The 4,332-nt window shown below is 48.2% G+C and overlaps 1 protein-coding gene across 1 annotated transcript in view; it reads left to right on the top strand.

Moving 5' to 3' along the window:
* Positions 1 to 4,332, top strand: part of GALNT13 (polypeptide N-acetylgalactosaminyltransferase 13) — a 38,330-nt gene that overhangs the window by 6,512 nt on the left and 27,486 nt on the right. The gene's annotated exons all lie outside the window — the stretch shown is intronic.

Raw genomic sequence — 4,332 nt, 5'->3', positions numbered from 1 at the left:
TGAGCAGAGTGAGGGTGAAGGGGTCAGGGGACCAAAGTCCCACATGTGCCCATAGAACTGATGACTGTGCACCCTGAGTTAGAGATGATGGAAGAGCCTGTCCTGACCTCTTCCATTTAATTGCTGTAACCACAGAGTGTAACAAAACCTCTTCCCAAATTCTAAATGAAGCTGAAAGGGAACAAATTGAATAAATTACTGGTGAGGGGTTATTTGCTCGGCTCTAACGGCTTCTGTGGCTTCATGGGAAGTTCAAAAATAGATGAAAAAAAGGTTTTCTGAGTGGATGTAATTGTTTCTAACCTGTGGGAGATGGGATGGAGTGGGCAGAATTCCAGTGCTGCACATCTCTGGAGCAGGGAGGCAGAAGGAGAGGCAGCTCAGGGGATGGTGTGTCCAGGTAAGGCAGGGATGGAGGGGCCAAAAAGAGCCTTTCACCATTAATTCTGCCAGAAAATGGCCAAAATCTGTCATTGCTTGTCCTTCAAAGCCTGGAATGAGGGAAGGGCTGGGTGTTTTAGGTTTTGTTCCCAGGAAAAGCGAGGAGGGTTGTCAGCAAGTCATTAATGGAGGGAGGGGGTGAAGCTGTTTTGGAGTCAGGAGAACTGTTTTTCTCAGCATCTAAAATATTCTCTCTGGGCTGTGAATTCAGGCAGCAGCTCCTTCATTAAAGCTCAGGTGTGGGTGGAAGTTGGGAGGGTTAATTAATGACCCTAACGAGCTGCAGAGCCTCTCTGTGCTCTGTCCATCCCAGCTCTCCCAAATCCACAGGGATTTTCCAGAGGAGGGAAAGGGAATTTCCAAAGGGAAATTGGAAATTTCCCTTTGTCACAGGGAGTCACAGGGAATTTCCAAAGAAAGGCAATTCCCAGTTCTTCTTTCCTTCCCTTGAGATGGAGCAGGGCTCAAAGTGAACCCTGACTCAGACAAGTCATTGACTCTGCAAATTGTTAAAATATAAAAATGAGAGGTTTTGTATTTCTTTTTTTTTGTTTTTTCCCCCACTCAGTTACAAATAGTTTTGGCAGCTGCTGCCACTGGATATTCAAAAAACAGGGGGGTAAAATCACCACCAGCCTAAGCCAGGCCAAAAGTGTAGAAGCAAATTGGTGAGTTCATTTTTTTTAACTCCTTGCTGCTTTCCCTGTTCTCTCACATCATTTCAGCCTCGTGTTTTTATTCCTATTTTTCTCTGTGATCAGTGGAACAGGCAGAAAACACAAACCCCCTCGGGTGACCCTTGTGTGCATGTCTGTAACACCATTGCTGCACTCACACTCTGCTCTTGGGTAATTTAAAACCCCTGTGATCTGCACGAGTTTCACCCTCAAGAATTTATCTCCCATAATTACAGGGATAAATTCCTACCTTTGCTCTCTGGATTTAAAGTCATAACACAGGCATCATCACACCAGGGGTTATTTTACATAAGATTTATTATTTATGTGTAATTTGTATTGCTGCAGAAGTGTTTTTTTTTTAAAATTGAGGAAAGCTTAGTGAGAAGAGCTGGCTGATGGGTCTGGACTGGGTTGAGCCATCACATTCCCTAAATTAACTCATTAATCCCGATGGAATTAAGGGCAGAAGGTGCTGAACCTCTGGAAAAGGGTCCCTGGCTCTTCCCAGTCCATGGATCTGGTCAGTGCTGGTGGATTTGCTGAGGGAGTTACAGGAGCTGTGATCAGTTCTCAGTCCTGTATTGGAGTCAAACATCTTCTTGGAATCTCTGGATTTGCTGGGAAAGGTTAATAATTCCATGACTCTGCCATTCAAAGCCCACAGCTCCTTGTGGAGGGAGCTCCTGACATTCCTTAGGAAAATGGGATTCTTTGCCGTATTTTTGGCACTGGGAACGTGGGGATCCACAGGTGCTGCTTGTGCTGCTCAGGGATACCTTGGACAGCTCCACTCTCCTCCAGGATCCGTTCCTGGCTGCTATTCCTGCTCTTCACACACCCGTCTCTGCCACCTCTGCCCCTTGTTTCTCCTCCTGGTTCTTCACCCCTGGTCTAACAGCCCTTTTCTCCTCACTTGCTCCTCCTTTACCCATCCATTGCTCAGGTCAGTTAATTGACACCACAGGGCAGGACCTTGCCCAAAAATAGCCTGAAATGGCACCTCCAGCCCAAGGAATCCCAGATTTTGTGAAGGCAGGAAAAGCCTTTCCGAGGTGATGGGTGGGCATGGGCAGTGCCAGGGCTGGGGGCTGAGCAGGGCACTGGCAGAAGGTCAGGCCACCCCACCCTGGGGACTGAGGGGGTGGCAGTTGGTGCTGGTCAGATTTTGGCATTTCTTGGGGGATTTTTGGAATGTACTTCCTGATTTTGTGTCATGTACAGCAGCTGTGGCTGCCCCTGGATCCCTGGAAGTGTCCAAGGCCAGGCTGGATGGGGCTTGGAGCAACCTGGGCTGGTGGGAGGTGTCCCTGCCCGTGGACAGATGAGTTTTAAGGTTCCTTCCAACCCAAATCATTCCATGATTCCTTGATTCCTTCCAATGCTCAGAAGCAGGATGACCATGGGGACCTTTCAGCTCCCGAGGTGTCTCTGCAAGAACTCAAATCAAACTGAGACCATTCAGGAGAAACCCCTGAATTACAGGTTGTTCTGGAGACAGAGCTGCTCAAGACAAACCTTTCATCCTCTGACACGTGTTGGGATCAGTTGGAACACATTTTTCCAGGTGTATTTGCAGGAATAAAATAGGAGCCGTGGCTTTGAGAGCACACATTCCCTGAGCCTTGGAGCGGGCAGGGATTGACACAGGGGTTTGTGTCTCACTCTGAAGGTCCAGCAGCCCCCAGGGACTCGTGGCAGTGGGTTTAGAGGTATTTTTTTGCTTGGATAACAAGGACTATTCGCTGCTGTTTGGCTGCTCCTGAGGATTTTCCCAGTTTCCATGTAAATGCTGTAATTCCACTGTCACCGGAGTAACCTCCGGCTCCATCACGCTTGGAAACCATCAGACCTTGTCAAAAGGGGTTATTTTAAGTGAAAAGCCCGTTTTTGCTCCTCGGGGATCAAAACCTGGATGGTTGCCCTGGGCAGAGGTGGAGGTGGAAGCTGAGTCTTCCCGGGAATGGTGCAGTGGCTGCAGGAAGGTCTGGGAATGCCGGGAGCGGAGCAGCTGCTCCTCAGTGCTCAGGGGCAGCTCCAGCTAAACCCAGCCCTGTTAAACCTTTCCTCCTCCTTTTTCCACTGGCAGACCCTTGTACAATATTAGTACTCTGCAGAGCATCCTTTGCCTTTGAGGGAACTCGTTTTCCTGCAGCAACAGAAACCTTGTCTGTGCTAAAGATCAGCTCCCAAACATCTCGTCTGACAAGGATTAAAAACACGAAGTGTTTCTGTGCTGGGCTTTTGCAGTCCCTGCTCAGCCCATTTTTATGGATATTTCCGTGCCTGCCCTTCAGCTCTTTAAGCTGAAGGCACTCCAGGCAAGTATTAGAAATACTAAAAATATAGATTTGTTCTGGAAAATCTTTTCTCGAGTATAAATTAGATATCGGGAGGAAAAATACAGGATTAAATATTAAGAGTGTATTAGAACCATAGAATATCCTGAATTGGAAGGGACCCACGAGGACTATCAAGTCCAACTCCTGGTCCTGCACAGGACACCCCAAAAATCCCCCCATGTGCCTGAGAGCATTGTCCAAATGCTCCTTGAAAATCTTGATATTGTGTTTATCTTCTTATTATTAATAATTAGAACCTAATTATTAAAATTAGAGTTGATTGCAATTAATCCTGCCTAGGTGATGAACAGCAGTGATTGAGACTGGTATAAAAAACTGTATTCCAAGATAAATAAATAGTGGTCTTGTTTGTTAGTGATTTTGTGGCTGTGGGAGCCGTTTGAGTGGTGGATGCCAGGATGGGATTCCTTGTGGGATGCAGGGTGAGGTGCTGTTGCCTGGAATTAGGGAGTATCCCATGGCAGGAGTGGGGTCCCTTGGATGTCTCTCTTGCCATCAGGGTGTGCTGGGCTGGGCTGAGGCATCAGTGGGGTGCAGCAAACCCGGGGTTTGTGTGGTGCAGGGCCAGGGGTGGGAATCCTGTTGGCTGCCAGGAACTGCACAAATGGGAAGCTGAGGCTGCATCCAAAATCAGCCTGGGTTCAGCTGGGGGTCAGAGTTCATCTGAGCCCATCACTGGAGTGACTCCAGGAGGTAAAATAGCACTGAGAGGTGTGGAACTGAGGGGAAGTTGTAGGAACCCTCATTATTGCTGCTGTTGCTGCAGGGGCTGGGCTGGGCTGGGCTGAGCTGGTGTCACGTCACCCACCCCAAAATGCAGTGTCACCCACCCCAGAATCCAGTGTCACCCA

The sequence above is a fragment of the Neopelma chrysocephalum genome, unplaced genomic scaffold (assembly GCF_003984885.1).
Source record: "Neopelma chrysocephalum unplaced genomic scaffold, ASM398488v2 Primary Assembly neopelma1_103b, whole genome shotgun sequence".
NCBI classification, from domain to species: domain Eukaryota; kingdom Metazoa; phylum Chordata; class Aves; order Passeriformes; family Pipridae; genus Neopelma; species Neopelma chrysocephalum.
This window is presented reverse-complemented; position numbering and strand designations above follow the sequence as displayed.